The sequence below is a fragment of the Ascaphus truei genome, chromosome 3 (assembly GCF_040206685.1).
Source record: "Ascaphus truei isolate aAscTru1 chromosome 3, aAscTru1.hap1, whole genome shotgun sequence".
Classification (NCBI taxonomy): Eukaryota; Metazoa; Chordata; class Amphibia; order Anura; family Ascaphidae; genus Ascaphus; species Ascaphus truei.
In genome coordinates, this window is record NC_134485.1 from 326,792,701 (window position 1) to 326,811,236 (window position 18,536).

At 45.5% G+C, this 18,536-nt stretch overlaps 1 protein-coding gene across 2 annotated transcripts in view; it reads right to left on the minus strand.

Annotated features, from left to right (window-relative positions):
- Positions 1–15,156, minus strand: part of DGKA (diacylglycerol kinase alpha) — a 122,875-nt gene extending 107,719 nt beyond the window's left edge. The window contains exon 1 of one of the 2 annotated variants that reach the window (XM_075591373.1): positions 14,867–15,156. The gene's annotated coding sequence lies outside the window, so the exon portion shown is untranslated. The remainder of the gene's footprint in view (positions 1–14,866) is intronic. The other variant, XM_075591372.1, reaches the window with a different exon arrangement.
- Positions 15,157–18,536: the final 3,380 nt, after the last annotated feature.

Below are 18,536 nucleotides of genomic sequence, written 5' to 3' on the forward strand. Positions count from 1 at the left end.
CCTTACACCATACACATTCTATCCCACCCCCTTACACGTACACATTCTATCCCACCCCCTTACACCATACACATTCTATCCCACCCCCTTACACCGTACGCATTCTATCCCACACCCCTTACACCATCCACATTCTGTCCCACCCCCTTACACCGTACACATTCTATCCCACCCCCTTACACCGTACACATTCTATCCCACCCCCTTACACGTACACATTCTATCCCACCCCCTTACACCATCCACATTCTATCCCACCCCCTTACACCATCCACATTCTATCCCACCCCCTTACACCATCCACATTCTATCCCACCCCCTTACACCATCCACATTCTATCCCACCCCCTTACACCATACACATTCTATCCCACCCCCTTACACCATACACATTCTATCCCACCCCCTTACACCATCCACATTCTATCCCACCCCCTTACACCATACACATTCTATCCCACCCCCTTACACCATCCACATTCTATCCCACCCCCTTACACCGTACACATTCTATCCCACCCCCTTACACCATCCACATTCTATCCCACCCCCTTACACCGTACACATTCTATCCCACCCCCTTACACATACACATTCTATCCCACCCCTTACACATACACATTCTATCCCACCCCCTTACACCGTACACATTCTATCCCACCCCCTTACACATACACATTCTATCCCACCTGCTTCCATCAAATGGATTCTAAATCCCACGCATTGCTGCATTTCTCACTGTGCTGCTGGGTCACCTACAGTTACAGAGCATGTGCAAGAATAATGATAACTGTGTTTACGAGAACTTCGTCCATTAAGGACATAATTGTTGAACACAGTATAATTTACAGGCAGCATGAGTCTTTGCCCAGTCTAAATTTGGATTTATTTTTGGCCCTGTATCTAAGGCTCGGGAGGAAAAGGATCAGCCACTTAGCAGATGTTCTTAGATCAGAACCTCTGCTCAGAGGCAGCACTAGATTTTATTCAATGGAGTTAATATACTCCTCTAAAAATTGGGAGTATTCTTCTCTCAAGAGGAGTATGGCACTATATATATATAGGGGCAAGGTCTCGGAGAGCAGAGCGGTGACTATGACAGTTCTGCCTCCATGTGCGGTCTGGCTGTTCTCTACAGAAATAAGCCGCATGCGCACAGGGCTAATTAGGGTGGGTTGCAGGCATGTTATAGGCATCTAAGACCTCTTTACATGCATAAACGCAACAACTGCCTCTGCTGCTAAATCACTTTTTTTCTCCTTCAAAATGAATGCAGTTATGACCCAATGCTTAAATATTTGTTTAACCTACCGAAACCATGTCTTCTCTAGAGGAAAAACCCTGGAATATGAAAAGATTTTTATTCGCAGGTACAGACAATTCAATTCTCACTTATATGTGAGTAAATACAGGCTGGCTCTGATGAGGGTCCGCCAATTGAAAGAGTTCCATGTCCAGAAGTCACGTGGTCGACAAACAAACACCCAAAAAACGTAGGAGAGGGACTAGTAGCACAAGCAGACCCGGAAGTGATATCTCCACTAGCTAGAATTCCCTATGCGTTTCAATTCTCTGTCGAAGCACCGTTGCTGTGCGGAACGCGAAGGCAATGCTGTAATACTGTAAAAATAATAAATGTTGTTAAACTATAGAATAAATCACGCATGCTGCGTCAAATACATTTTTGACACACGTTATCCCTTTTCTGGCACACAAAAACATTCTGTACGCCTAGCACAGTGTATATCTGTACGCCAAAAAAAAAAGAACAAAACTTCATTTTGATAGTGTTTATTGAAAACTGTGCGCTCACAAGCGCAACTTAAAATGGGATTTCCATGTGCCAATTTTGCGCCAACAAAGAAGTTTGCTACGCTTAGTACCCATGACCCAAGGTGTTCCCCCCACTGAATGGACTGCTGGGCTAGCTGCCATTTCTTGGCCTGGATGAATGGATATTATCTGCTGAGCTGGGAGTCTCCCAAATAGATTAGATAGGTTTTAAAAAACAGATCGGATTAGTAAATTCCTTCTCAGAGGATATCACTGTGCGTCTCATTCCCAGTCACCCGCACTGCAACCCATGAGATTACTGTGCACAGTTCAGCCAGCACGGCTTTGTGAACGACAGACTCATTCTATTAATGCCACAACCGGTGCTTTTGCTTCTGTACTTAGCCAGAGGTCCCCAACGCGGTGCCCGCAGGCACCATGGCGCGCACCAAGCCTTTCTGGTTTCCGCTGTGCCACTGACAGCTGCTGCGTGCCGATCCGCACCGGAAGTTCGACCCAACTTTCGCACGACCGGCCCAGCACTGGAGGCCTCCCCCCAAGGTAAGTGTGTTGTGTGTGTGCGCATTGGTTGGTACCCGCCACTCTCTCCTGAATGCTCAAGTGTGCCCTTGAGCACAAAAAGATTGGGGACCCTTGCACTAAGCTTTTCAAGACAAATATTCCCTTTTCCTTAGTTTTACATTCACAAACTCCCATTTCATGCAGCGTTTTGTATTTGTAATTCCCTGTCTTTTCAATTGTTTGTTACTATAAACCATTACATACATGGCTGATCCTGTATAAAAGGAAATAATATCCTAATACCGGGCTCATCAGGTCGTGGGACGAACCCTGCCCTTGAAGGACCTTGGACTTTCTGCCCCTTTTAGTTTCGCTGCAGTTGCTCAGGCAGCTACAGTAAGTGCATTTGTCCTACACTGAAGCTCACTATAAAGCTAAGGTGATACAAATATATGGTACAGATGTTATAAATGCCACAAAATATTGAAGTAAGTCTGTTTAGATATATATAAAATGATGTTGTGTTACACTTGTGGCCCTTCTATTTCTTTCTCATCCAGCCCTTTGTAAAAGAGTTGAAGACCAGTCACTAGAGCAAAGTCCTGTTGCAAAAAAGCTACATTGCAAAATTGAGATGGTAAGAAATGCCCACTGTACTCAGCGGCGGATTTCGAAGTCCGCCACCCCATGGCACTTACATATGCCGGCCGCCTCCTTTCTGCCGCCCTCCTCCTCCTTCCGATTCACAGCATCAAATGACGCCACGGACGTAATACTGCTTCACCGTGTGATGCCACGTTGGTGGCGTCATTCGATACGGCGAATCGGAAGGAGGAGGAGGGCGGCAGAAAGGAGTTAGCAAGGAGACGCCTGGCATACGTAAGTGACTTCCCATCAGGCCCGATAGGCCCGAGAGCGCGACAAATGTGTATGGGGGCGGACATATTTGCCGCCCCCAAATTTTACAGCCCCAAGGCCCAGGCCTAATGGGAAATCTGCCACCGATTGTACTACAATATTTCACAAACAGTGACCAGTCGCTACAGGACCAGAGAAACACTACAGGTCAAAACAATCACAAGACATTTTGACAATGTAAAAAATATAGTTGAAATTAATGAAGCAATCCAAGCCATTTTCTTATTTTCTTACATGTTTGAAGCACGGGGTCTCTGAAGCTGAACCTCATTAATGTCTGCTCCGGGGACCCCCTGTTTCCCGAGATACAGACCCACAAAAGGGGGGTGCCGGTACCTCAGCAAAGTTTAAAGCTCCTGTTTCATGCCGGCCAATGGGAGGGGCGGAACCTGATGATGTCACTGCTTCCTATTGGCTCGCACGGGCGGGAGCTTACAAACTCCGCCATTATGTGATCCCTGCTAGTGGAGTGGCTACCGGCAGCCCGTGTGAAGGACTGTAACCCCAGGAAGCAGGGGGCCCCGGAGATGGAATGATTGAGGTTCATAAAATATATAATTGTTTGTTTAAAAAGAATGTATTTTTTGCGGCTCAATTTTTGTTTTTTTGGTGGGGGGGGGGCATTGGGACTGGAGCGGGTAACCAGTCTATCTAATAAAGGTTAAACCCTCTGGTTACCACTGAGACCATGGGGTCCCTGATAGCTCCATAAGCCAGGGACCAGGGATAATACACGTGGAAAATAAAGTTCCCTTAGCCCTAGAGCTGTGAGATTTCTTGTGTCAGTTTTAGGGGGGATATTTGGCTGGAAATGCAATCTTTTTGTTTGCATGAGTTCGGGAGCCAAAGTTGCCGGTAGTCGTTTAATTCTCCCCGGCGAGCAGGCATGATGTGCCGGTACGCGGGGTAAACTACACCAGGGCTACGCTGTGTCCCCCAGACTCCTGGATTTCGAGCCCAAATAGCCCCAATCCATTTCCCGTATAAGTATAAGGTTCCCCAAAGTATATTCTTTATGAAAGTGTACTTTATAATGTGTTTTACATTTACTATAAGGCTCTATGCAGTCCGCCAGGGCATATGTTTAAGGTGCGAGCAAGTCTACATAGAGTCCGTGGTTCAAAGGGGAGACGGTATGTTGAGAGGTGTTGGGGTGCTAAGTGGATGTGGCAGGGCTGAGTACTGAGCCCAGAGAACAGAGACCCCCTGCGGGGAGGACCCCCTGGTTTGCTAGACTCAGTGGAGCCTGCCCAGTAAGTGGCAATGGGTTGACTGAAGGAAGCAGCAGAATGTCGGCGCGTTTCCCATTGGTCAATTCATATGTCCCGCCCACGGGGCATCCCGAGCTGGCTTGACACGCCCCCTCCTCTGATGTCAGCCAAAGTACGAGCCCCTGTTTCTATTTGCTTGCGGGGAGGAATCCCACGCTCTGATTGGTCGCTCCTCCTTCCACCATGCTGAACATAGCTCAGCGGATGGGATGTAAGGAGAAGCCCCAGTCTGAGAGCCAGACGATTTTGTGGCTTGAGTTCATGAAGCTAGGGTGGGCTTTTCAAAGTTGCTCTGTCCCAAATAGCAGAGCAACCGGCTTCGTTTTGAAGCTAGGAAAGTCTGCCCTGCAGAGACTAAGTCAGACGCGAGGACCAAGTTCTCATCTGAGAACGTAGTGGTCGCGGTCAGGAGTTCCTGCCGAAAACAGTTCCAGGAGTATCGGGACTAGGTCCTGGTGAGGAGTTTTAGTGAAAGCTCAGTCCAGGACATCCGGAACAAGGTTCCGATCAGGGTAAGCCCTTGCAAGCGGGAGCCCTGCACCTAGGAAAGGTAGATCTCATACCCCAGACCTCAGTAAGTGCGTATATTTCTGTATTTTGTGTTTTGTTGTATTTCCGAGGTGTTATCTAAATAAACCCCATTTTATTTCACTGCCTTGTTTTGCCTATTGACTGATCCCAGAAATATAAATGTGTTAAGAAACCTGGCCTACCACGACAGGCATGTTTACTGCACCTCGCCGGTTCCCCGGCTTCAAAAACCCAACAGTTACTGGTAGATTGAATGCTGCATTTCCCGGTCAACCCCAAAGAAAAATGTAGCCACCGGGTACAGCCTCGCCTCAGGCAGGCAAAAGAAAGTCGCAACGTCACCGGGTCATGATGTCGTGTCTTGCTTATTGGGGATCCCGGCGGACATATTTGTCGTTTATGACGGTACCGAGGTTTGCGCTCTGCGGTTGTCCCTGTTTTTCTAATGTTACAGAAAAATGATTGTCATTTTGGGGCAGCCGGAGGCGAGGCTGAACCCAGCCGTTATATTTTTCTAAGGACTTGGCTACTTTAGAGGGCAAACAAAAAGGAAGATGAATGCTGCACTCCCCAACAAAGAAAATAATGATAAATACCGGTGCTCCTGGTTCAGGAATCTCTGGGTGGTATTCCAATGTAAGATTCCTATCTTTATAGGAAAAAAAAAATATTTTTTTATTAAGCCATCATACTGGCTTAATAAATTCTTTTTTTCACAAGCAGAAACCCGTAGTGCCCAGGCTCTTCCTTCCTACTTCAGAGGGCAAACATCTACTTATTGACATAATTGGTTTCCTTAGAAAGATGTCAACCCTTGTAAGTAAAATGTTGACTTTATTTGCATCTTATGTACAATGAGTATGTTTCTATTTTCTTTGAGTCCTTCTAATTTTAATGCTACTTACTAATAATTGTTCTTTCCCATTATCTGTTTGAAGTCGTTTTGTTTCTGTCAAGACAATAAAAGCAAAAGACTGTGAATGAGCAATCTCCATTCATGTAAAACAGTTTACAAACCCATCTGATCACAAAATAGATTAGTATAAACACTCCAAAGAAATGTGTTACTATGGAGGAGACTTCAAAAGTATTGTTGAAATGCTGTAATATACTTATACTGGTGTAATTTGTTTTGGTATGCCACTGAACATGCATCTGAACCTTTCTCTCTGGTTCTAGGAGGGACTGCCCCATTAATTAACACATGTTGATTAGGTTTTCAATGTCAGACCCAACACAGACCCTCTAACATTTTCAACATGAAAATCAGTGCACTTTATTTGCTGTGTCAGTGTGTGATTTAGGAGTTTGCAAGCAAGTGACACAATCCAAGGAGGCTCTGTACCACATGCAATATACTGTACGCGGAAAAATCATATACATACACACACTAAATCACCCAATAACCAGCTGATCATTAGCAGACAAGTCTTCAATCTCCCAGATGCTTAAATTAGCTAAAGGATCCGAGCTTCATACCAACTGGCAGACATGGGTACACAAGGTACAGATAGTTATTATAGGTACAGGACAAGAAAAACAGGTACAGTACCTGCTAAATAGGTCCAGTTGGAGGGTACGCTAACAGCGACAGGGCTTATACCAGGGAACATACCATTAAAAGTAGCTATACACTGTGAGATTGCATCAACAGAATAAGACTACAGTACTCTTTATATTGCAGCTGTACAATGAAAACCATCATGGCGGCCTTTTTTAATGAACCCATATATTATTTGACCTCCAGTTTCTCAGATGAATTCGCTGCATGAAGCATGTGATCTGGGTGACAAAGATGTCGCTTAACCCTTTGAGTGCCAAAGGTGCCGCGGGGTCAGAGTGCCAGGACCCCCTCTGAAGCGATCACGTGTTCCCTCCGTCAGTGACGACAAAGGGGGAGGAGCCATCCCCCTTTTCAATTCTGATTGCACCCTGCGGTCCGAGGCGATCTCCCCTAGCAAAATGCGCGGGAATTTTGGACGTAGTTACTAGGGGCCCCTGGAGCAGCTACGTCCTGATGCGCCAGACGGGCTTCTAACACATTGGAAAACAAAAGAACAGATCCTGCGCTCCTACCAATTTGGGCTAAAATATACCAGTGACATGTTCACATTTAGAACCTAAGTCTGTGTGACAACAGAGTCATTTGGTTGCATGTTTTGATCAAAACATGATTCAAGCCTGCCAACCACATAACACATTGCTTGGTAACATAGGGGTTAAAAACTGACAGCGTGCCAAATTTTCTATGCCTAATAAAAAGCCCTTAACAACCACTGCTTCGTTCTTTTTTTTTCCATTTAGATATGAGCCCCAAATCAAAACAATTCATATCTGCATTCCTATTTGTTGCTGCACTAGTGAGATTGATACTTTGGGACCAGAGGGCGACAGACTATTAACCCTTTCACTGCTCCTCTCATAGCAAAAGGGTTACATTTAAACATATCTTAATCTGTGCAACAAAACATCAGAAACAGGCCATGCTATATGGCTAAGTGCTTAAACTTTAGTGCAACTCCAATATGTGTTAAATGTATCTTTATGCTATAGTCTTAGATCAGCAGTGCGCAAACGGGGGGGGGCGGGAGAATTTCTAGGGGGGGTGCGGCAGTTACAGGGGCCCCGCGCTCTTCCCCGCGGCATTAAAATGAAATGCCGTGGGAGGCGTGAGGCCTCTGTAAGTCACATACCTGGTGTCGGTCGGGTCTTCGGCGACGTGTCGCCAGGGCAACGCGCATCAAATGACGCGCGGGTCACGTGACGTGACATCACATGACCCATGACATCATTTGCCGCCGAGTCCTTGTAGAGGGGGGGCGCAAATCGTGCGGCTCCCCGGCAGGGGGGCGCAGCTCAAGAAGTTTGCGCACCCCTGTCTTAGATTATAAACTGCAAGTGATCTGTAAGTAACTACAGGATCAAAAATAAGCTTTAAAGATTCACTAGAATATTGCTATTTGTTACGTACGGCACATCTGAGAGCACATGACCTGTATATGGGACAAGAGTTAATACACAGCTCTCTAGCTGGGCCACTTTTCACCTTCTGCAAAAGATCCTTCAAATGAGTAATATCTCCCCTCCCTCCGTCCCAATATACCACCTGTCACGAACAGCACACTAGTGAGCACGAGACTTAGATATGCAACCAGGGTTAATACACACGGCTACTCTAGCCAACTCACCTTTCTCCTGCGCAAGGTACTTTCAATGAGTTAATATTCACTCTTTACTCGATTGCAATCTAATTCGCTGCCACCACCACAAGATGAACGCAAATAAAATATGTATGCCAGGGTCCAATGCTCCCTATTTATTAAAGAAAGACTATGCAATTGACACACAAAAACCTGTATCAAAATGTGTCTGAAAAAGTAATTTACTCTCTACAAAATGCGCCACAGTTCAATCAGAGCCCAAAGTATTACTTCTTAATGTATGTCTTTAATATTATAGAATACAGTGCTTAGATCACAGAAAAAAAAGATTATTACAAGAACATACAGTTATAATAAATGCAGACCGGTTTCTTAAAATGAAAGAAGATAAACAAAGGATCTAACTTCCGTTATTGTTTAATGCTGATCAGATCTTTTCACAAATGGTCTTGAGTGAAAATTGACATGTCACGTCTTCCAGCATGGACACTCTCTTAGTTGAAATCTAATTTTCTACTCACACATGCCAACTTTTATACCCAGACCTTCTGCATTGAAACACACATAAAACCCATCCCTGTCGTAAATCACCCCGGCTGACATTTTTACAACTTAAAAGGAAAAAAAAAACCCAGTCATGGTTACTTTAAAAAACTTGACTCATTATATAAACGGCTTCATAACTTTGTTTCGATAATACTTAGACACACACCTTCTTCACTGTTGCGTCAGTGTACGTAGCATAGACGCATGTATCTAAAATGTGACGTCTATTTTTGCAGGAGAAACAGATATCTGTCGTTTGCACCTCTTAATCATGAAATGTTTGGCATCATTTGATTTGTCTCATTGCAACGGTTACAAATATGTATTTGTTATTCTTGCAAACAGGTGTCGCGCCAATGATATCTGTCATTTAATATAGCCCTCATAGTAACTGGTGACCTGTTTGTCACCTCTCTCCATGATGCACAGGGGATATTTCAAGAATGTTAAGCTTTTCTTAGAGGCTGATAGCCCAGGATCTGGCTCTCATCTATCACCTTCCAAACTATATATACAGGCATACCCCGCATTAACGTACGCAATGGGACCGGAGCATGTATGTAAAGCGAAAATGTACTTAAAATGAAGCACTACCGTTTCCCACTTATTGATGCATGTACTGTACTGCAATCGTTATATACGTGCATAACTGATGTAAATAACACATGTGTAACAGGCTCTATAGTCTCCCTGCTTGCGCACAGCTTCGGTACAGGTAGGGAGCCGGTATTGCTGTTCAGGACGTGCTGACAGGCGCATGCGCGAGCTGCCGTTTGCCTATTGGGCGATATGTACTTACTCGCAAGTGTACTTAAAGTGAGTGTCCTTAAACCGGGGTATGCCTGTATTTCACTTTGGTCAAAACGAGGTGGAAGCTGGGTGCACACCAAAGTATAGATAAATGTAAAAGTATACTTAACAGTTCAGGTGCTCGCAGACGGACAGTGAATACCAACCGGCCCAAAGATGAATACAAAAAAGATCAAAACTGCAGCACTCACAAGTGAAAAAAAGAGAATTTAATCCAAAAATCATCAGGCAGTCAGACAAAACACCAGAGCGAGGCACGTTTCAGACCTGCTGGTCTTTTCTCAAGCTCTGGTGTTTTGTCTGACTGCCTGATGATTTTGGATTAAATGCTCTTTTTTTCACTTGTGAGTGCTGCAGTTTTGATCTTTTTTTTGCATTTCACTTTGTGGCCCTCAATGATAACGCCCAGGTTAAACCATATTTTAATCCCATCTCTGGCAAAACAGATGTTGACTCGAGATAAACCCAGTCCTATACAACCCTGGCCTGCCTTAACAGGCCATAAAAACAATTCTTGTATTTTTAACACAATTTGTAACCAGCGTTAACTCCTGATGCACCGGATTGATTTGAATATCCAATATCTTCTGCCATATACTGATGCAGCGGCCGTTATTCGAACACTTCACGCGTCATGAACATCGGAATCCCGATTTGAAACCGCGGGATGAATTCCAGCCTCCCCGCACTAAGATGCGAGCGCGGGGAGTGCAGAAAAAACGAATTTTAGTGTTCTGGCTATTAAAAACAGGAAATTGACCCAGTAGCACAGTACTGTACACATTACAATTCATCAATTTTATTGCAAACGAAGAAACAGAATCCATGAAATTCAAACAAAACATCCGCGATAAGCGCGGGTGCCTGGGGCGATTGGCCGCGTTCATGCCGCGTGGGGAACAGCAGAGAACTCAAAATCGGCGCCGTGATGTGTTCGAATAATGCTCGCTGCATCAGTACATTACTCTATTGATGTGCGATATTTCCCAAAAATGACCAATTACATTTAATGTTGTGTTCACTAAAGCTTTAATGCTGAAATAAAGCAGCGGAGCTCTATATTTTATTGCTGCGAAAAATGTGGCCTAAATATAATGCCAGTTACACTAATGAGCATGCAAGTGGGTATGCATCACGTAATTGCATATGTCAGCGATACATTTAACGACCATGTCAAAAATGAGGATGCAAATAAGTAATTGACACAAAATGACGTATTCACATGCTATTCACTAAACTCAGATAGCTGGCGGTTTCGGGATACCAGCTAAAGATATAGCTAATTTGTATCACCTACCCCAGGGTGGTGCTAGTCCGATCGTCCCTATGTATATACATGGGAAAGATAAGACTAGTCAATGTAGAATAGATGATAAAAACACATAACATTAACGTTGTAGGACCTATTATCCTCTCAGGCCCAGATACAGTACACAGAGGTCCGTTATTGATTTAACGAGAATTTTAAAAGCTCACTAACGCAGTATTAATTGCTGTTTTTGCTCAGAAAGAGCATTGCATTAACTATAATGGATGTTAGTGCTAATGATATGCAAAATAGGTGTGTCCCCCCCAACAACACTTATCCACAGAGCTCTGTTAAAGCAGAGAGAGGGGGGGGGGGGGTAGAGGGAGGGGGAGGGGTGATAGACGGAAGAGGGGGAGGATAGAGGTGGGGATACAGGGGGGATGATAGAGGGCAGGTAGAGGGAGTGGACGGGAGGGTAGAGGGGGGCAGGGTAGAGCGGTGGATTTCAAAATCCGCTGCCCCATGGCACTTAGCTGTTGCGGTCGCCTCCTGACCTGCCTCCCCCTCCTCGTTCTGAACCGCGGCGTCATGTCACCGTCACCGTGACGTCACATTGGTGATGACCGCGGTGTCATTTGAAGCTGCGGTTCAGAAGGAGGAGGGGGAGGCAGGAAAGGAGTCGTCCGCAACAGATAAAATGACTTCCCATTAGGTCGGATAGGTCTGAGAGTGCGGACATGGGGGGCGGACATTTTTACCACCCTAAAATGTTGCCATCCTAGGTCCGGGCCTAATGGGAAATCCGCAACTGAGGAGGATAGAGGGGGGATGCTAGAGAGTGAGGGACAGGGGGGGTAGGGTAGAGAGGGAAAGGAGGAGGAGAGGGGAGGATAGAGAGAGGGGGAGGATAGAGACAGGTGGGGGGGCAGAGAAAGGGCAGGAGGGAGAGGGGAGGATAGAGACAGAGGTGGGGGAGGGCAGAGAAAGGGGCAGGAGAGAGGGAGAGGTGGGGAGGAGAGAGGGAGGATAGAGACAGAGGTGGGGGAGGGCAGAGAAAAGGGCAGGAGAGAGACAGAGGGGGGGAGGAGAGTAAAAGGAGGCGGGGAGAGAGAGAGGGTGGAGTCTCTTTGCTGGAGTACAAGTTTTTTTCGATTTCTCCCCAAACACTCCGTTATACAATACGTGGAGAGACACCTGTGCCCAACAAGGAACACACCTGAGATACCTGGGACATATGCTAATCTGGCTGTGCAAAGTATATTTAAATGACCTTAAATTAGCATATATCCCACGGATTCAAATTATTTTGATAACGTCCCGTTATTAACACTGCGTTAACGGACCACTGTGGGTCTGGGCCTTAGTATCTCAGAAGCCCAAGTGCCCAGCTAGTCATTGTCAACCCTTCCCATACAGATGCTATGTTTTTTTGTGTCCTATTTGTAGGGTGTTTATGTTGTATGTTAACCCCTTTTGACACGCCGAGACATCCCCATGCAATGCATCAAAATGTGAAATCCCTTTCTGCACAGCAAATGCTAATGCCAATTATAGACTGTGGGGATATAGTTTATGGTACATCAAATTCACCTCACCAAACCCGACATTCTTTTCCACTCAATGTGACGTTTTGTCTTATTATGTTTCGTCAACACGCAACATTATGATATGCTAACTGAACTACGTTGGCCTTGAGTCCAGGCGCAACATATACAGACACCAGCAGAGAGAACTGTGTACATATGTACACAAACAGAACCACAAGTTGTTTTGTATGCACCCATATACACATACATTTACAAAGAGAGAGGATTTGCACCTCTACATAACTCAACTGCGATCTCTTGTGACATTCCTACTGGGCTCTTACTCTCGGCACAAGGTGGTCTCATCTTTGCATCTCTTCTCTCTACAACACTCCCACATGTTAAACCTTTTCCCCTCTTCTCTTCCTATCTATTGAACTCTATTCCACACAATATTTGTCAAGCACCTTCTTTCCATTTATAAAGCCCAGCTGAAAAGTCACCTCTTGAAAGAAGCATCTCGATGCATGATGTGTGCCTACACTACTGTCTCCAGGTGCACCTGACCTCTCCGACTTGCACTTTCAATAAATGCACTTTAACTCCAGTTGTGTCTGTAAGTCTCCCGATATACCATTTAGATTGTAAGTTCTTCTGGACACGGTCTTCATTTGCTGTAAGCTGTCATTTACACGCTAGTTTTATCCCCACTGCTTGTACTTTATTTTCCTTGAATTGTATTTCTGTAGAGAGCTGCTACTGTTCACTGTTGGCACTATATAAATAAAAATGTACTTGCACAAACAGAGCAACCTATGACTAGAAATAAACCCACAGGCACACACCTCAGATAAACAGATATAAATGTACACATGAAAATACATATTTACCAGGTACCCACCCCCTATGTAGAGTGAGATAATCTCATCCCAAATAGTAGCAATGCACATGCACAAATCTAAGTAGTCATACACGCCTATCGAGAGAGACGGAGAGCTTATTATAGCTGCTGTATGCAGTAGGATTAGTGCCAGATCTGCACTGCTGCATTATAAAGTTACAGGTAACTTGGGAAGTTGCCACAGGGTTATATTCCCTTATATGGGATTTGGGAAGTGTGGTAATACTGTAAAACAGCTCACATTCCCAGGCTGATCAGAGGAACACCGCAGCTGGCATGATAATTGCATTGCAAGTGATTCCATGCATTTATTTTATCCCCCCTCCCCCCGCCCCAATGGACTCTTTCCTCTGAGTAATATGCAGCAATGCTATCTTCTTTGGTAGGGAAAATGTACTGGAATACGGTTTAAATACTCTGTCTCGGAGAAGTCGGCCACCTGGACTGTTTGCTGTTGCTCAGGCAGCTAAGGGCTTTTTTCACACTGAAACTCACTATAAAGCTAAGGCGATAAAATATACGGTACAGATGTTATAAATGCTTAGAAAATGTTGAAATATGTACATTTCCAAGTCATATATATATACATAAAAATAAAACAGAAATAGCCGTGTTAGTCCAGTTACGATAGTGCAGAATAAAGGTATCACCTAATACTGAAGTACTCATTTATTCTGCATTATATATGTGCAGGTATTGCACGCCATACCCATAGTTAAAATCAGGTGAAGCGATTAAATAAAGCAGTTGCATATAATAATAATTGTTTGTTCTTGCATAGCGCTGCTAGTTTTACGTAGCACTTTACAGAGACACAGTTCCTGCCCCGTGCAGCTTACAATCTATGTTTTTGGTACCTGAGGCACAGGGAGATAAAGTGACTTGCCCAAGGTTACAAGGAGCCAACACCGGGAATTGAACCAGGTTCCACCTGCTTCCAACTCAGTGCCAGTCAGTGTCAGTCAGTGTCTTTACTCACAGAGCCGCTCCTTCTCCCTGTGTGACTCAGTTACATGATCAGATAAACCAGCACACTTCAAGTAAACATAAGTAAAGGTAATTTATTTCCATGATTAACATTTTTCTCCCCAAAGGGAGCTTATACAAAATCTTGAAAAAGGTCCCGCTGGGGAGCGAAACGTCAATCGTAGATCCCGCAAGTACATCACCATTTATTGTTATACTTGGAGTGTGCTGGTTCATCTGATCGTGTGTGTGTGTATATATATTAATATAGTATTTCCATTTGATATATATATATATATATATATATATATATTTACATTGCTGTGCACTTCTACTTGTAAATTCCTTCTGAACTGGCCCTTGGGAAAAGCTAGATGCTTTAAAGTGCTCAGTACAGTGAGCATTGTGTAAATAAATTGTGGCAAGCATAATGATGTTTGCAGAGCGTCACGCTCATTAAAAGGCCATTATCTGATGATCCAGTTTAATGGAATCGTCTGCAATGAAGAACCCACGGTTGCATTAAAATGTCAGCTCGCTTTCATGAGCATCTGCAGCTGCATCCAGCACTCATACACCCACTGGAATAACTAACTGCAGCCTGCTGCACCATCTCTTCCTCTCCCCTGCAATATGGCACAGTATGCAACGTACAATGTATCTCCTCCTAACTAAACATGATGCTCCATTACCTGCCCCAGAAGCTTCAGCCCAAGTGTGCTGGTGTCCTCTCTTCCACACTCGGCTGCCTTCTTTCTCTCTTCAGCGTGTCTTTCTCCACACACGATGTGACAAAGGTAAGGAGACAAGCGAGGGGTGCTGCATAGAGTTGTGTTGTTGCCCGAGTCAGGAAGTGAAACTTCACAAGTGTAACAATAGTGGTTGCATGTTTCAAAGAGGCAGCCAGCGAGGAGGATTAAAGCAAGTTTGAGTCAGAGAGCTGGAGAGTCTCCAGCAAGATCACACCCTCTTGTGAGCCAGCCTCTCCCCCCAAACACACACACACACACACACACATTCTCACATACAGTACATGCAGCACACGCCTGCAGGACTCCCTGCCTATGTGTCTGATCTTTGCACTCATGAGGAACGAGATAGATAAACTCTGACCCAACTTCTGTGCTTCCTGCTCTGTTGTCAGCTCTTCCACAGCCTGGCATTAATGCCTACAACCTTCCTGCAGTGATAATGTCATGGTACCAGGAAACAGTACCAGTGCTTTCTAATACCCATATCTACATGTTCCATTGATTTGTTTTGTAGCAGCCATCCGCGCTGCTGGCAATTTAATTATTATGTGTTAACAAACTTGATCCAGTGGGTCTCTTCGGACTTGATCCGTGGTCCTCCAACATCTGGTGACCGCAGGGTTCATGAGCGACTAGGTGCTGAACACAAAATAGCCACGGAGACTGTCTTGCCTTTGGTGGCCAATATTTATTTATAAAATGTTTTACCAGGAAGTAATACATTGAGAGTTACCTCTCGTTTTCAAGTATGTCCTGGACATAGTGTTAAGACAAATAATACATGGTTACAAGTACAGTTACATAAGTGAACAGTGTATACATTATATACAAGACATTGCATGCACAGTTAAAGAAAATATATATATATATTATAGGCGTATGTAACAGTTACAGACCAGATTAAAATGTGAGACAGCCTTAGTTTTGAAAGAACTTAAACTGGTGGTGGATGTGTGAGTCTCCGGTAGGTTGTTTCATTTTTGTGGTGCATGGTAAGAGGAGGAGCGGCCGGATACTTTGTTGAGCATTGGGACTATTAGTCACAGTCCCAGGCTGTCGTGTTTGTAGTTTACTTATGTAGTGATGTTTCCCCCGCCCTCTGGGAGATTTCCCTACTACATGGTGTGGTGCATACCTGCTGGCTTACAGTAGATCTGAGTCTCCCATGGTGTTGTGGAGGAGAACAGGACAGGCTTCTTGGGTAAGATCTGATTCTCTCTCTCTGTGTCAGCGCCTCCATCTCTTGCAGGCCCCAGGGATGTGGGGACAATCCCTGCAGGAGAACTTACTTCCCCTCCCCCTGATAGATTGTAGTCTCAGGCAGGAATATATCTTTGAACAGGATCACTTTATTTAGTACACTGGCAGATGGAACAGCAGACACAGCATACTTCACTTCATGGGGCTTCACCCTCAGGATGTACCCTGGACCTCCACTCCAGGCCAAGGGCACCTGAAGCAGTCCATGCTCTTCCCTTACTCCCTGGTGGAGTAAAGGGTATAGTCTCCCTCTTCACTCGCCTAGGGGACGGAGTACAATCTGGCAGACCAGCCTCTCTCAAGGAGGTAGAGGCACTGACTAAATGTAGCAGTGCAGCTCCTTAAGTACAAGGGAAGTAGGTAGCAGGTCTGAATCCAGTGATTGGACACACACAGAGGCCTAGTTCCACCACCTCTCCTGTCACTCAAGAAGCTACTGTGAGTGGGGAAAACCCATGATAACTCCTGGCAGGCCTGCTCTTACCAGGACACTGCCAGGGAGGGCAGACTGAGTAGCCAAGGAAACCAGCCTGGCTACACTTTCCTTCTGGTGGAATCCAATGGTCCCCACTTAGAGCCAAATGTGTCCATCCTGTAGGTGAATAACCTGGAACAACAGTACAACAATGACATTAACAACCAGTAAAAATGGTATACAGTTAAGAATACCGTCATATGCACCTTTCAATGGTGCTAAAGAAATAACAAGGATTACTCCCAACATGAAGAATCCATTTTAATTGTAATGCCTGGGATCTGGTTTCTTGACTATCCTGCCCTAATTATTGGCTGCTGCTTTGACAATGTATGTTTTTACAGGACCATTTTGAGGCCTGTACTACACTCTATCCATGAAGATCCATCTACCAACACTCCAAACCCTCATGAGGTCACACAGCCTTTCCTCAGTGTGATATACACAGTAGCTGCTCTTAGAACGCAGGTAATCAGTGACAGCTTCTCTGAACCAAGACTCCCTATTAGCTTCAATTTCCTGCATAATGGTCTCGGGAACATAGGGGTACCTATACCCATGAGATTGCCTATACCTTGCTACAATAGCACGAACTGCCCTGCTCAGCTTGGTCAATTTCTTGCCATGGGCTTGTCCTGACAAGATCCAGTATTTAGGTTCTTCTTTGGACACCTCCTGGTATAAGACAGAGGGCCCAGCAGGCGTTACAATTCCTAATTGTATCTCCTTAACTCTCTTCTTTAGCGCCTCCGCTGTCTCCCCAGGAGTAAAGGGTCCCTCCTCCCACCAGTGATCCACTACATCCCCATCTAATAGGAGAAACCTTGTGCGATTCATGGAAAGGCAGTAACATTGAATTAATGGATCCCACCACTTTCGTGTAATACATTGGGACATAGTAGAGGAAGCTCATTCATTCTCAGTATCCATCCTGGAGGATACACCAGAGGTTCCGGATTGACAGGAGGAAGAGCGACTGGGCTTATATTTAAACATTTCTAAATAAGAAGTCGAATGCTTAACAGGGATCCTACTGGACTCAGGAATCTCCCCGTCAGACCCCTCGTCAGATTCCACCCAGTAATCAGATGATGGCTTGGGGACCTTTTTACCCAGTGACCCATGGTGACTGTGTCGGAACCCAAACTAGATGGGGCATGGGCAATGGTGACAGGGACTGGGGCCTTGGAAGCAACAGTGTCCGGGGCAGAGTCCTTGAACTTTGCTAGGCCACGACCTGTCTCGGCTGATGTCTTCTTGGAAGCTAGATCTACAGGCTTCCGTTTTCCTCGGCCCATAACCTGACAGATATAGTCCTCCATTTCTTCTCTGGAGGGAGCAGTACTCACCGGAGCGATCACAGCACAGTCCTGGTCCACTTCGGCGGTCGCCTCGGAAGTGTTGTCATCAGGTGGAGACATCACTGGATCCAGTACAGGTCCTAGTCCCACACCGGAAGTTCGTCATCCGCAGGGTGTGGTCCTGGAAGGTTGGCGCGATCCTCCGCATGAAAGTAGGCGCCGGACAGGGTCTCTTCGCTGGATTCCTCCATCGCCGGCGGCAGGGAGTAAGGGGGTGGTGCCTCACCGCTCTGCCGGTTTGTGATGGGCGTCGGGTCGACTGGAACCGCCATAGGTACTGCTTCCGCTGCACTGGGGACTTCTCTGCGTTTCTGGGTGCACCAGCACTCACTGTGTGGTAGTGTCTGGACTCTGCCTGTCTACTTTGCAGGTAGGTGGCTCTTTTTCCTTAGGCCTGGGACATAGTGCCCCAAACAGTGCTGAGGCGCGCTGAGGCTCAGGGAAAGCGGTGCTTTCCCTGGCCTTACACAGCGCGCCATCAGGGGGCGGGACGGGGGCGGGCCAGTGACGTCAC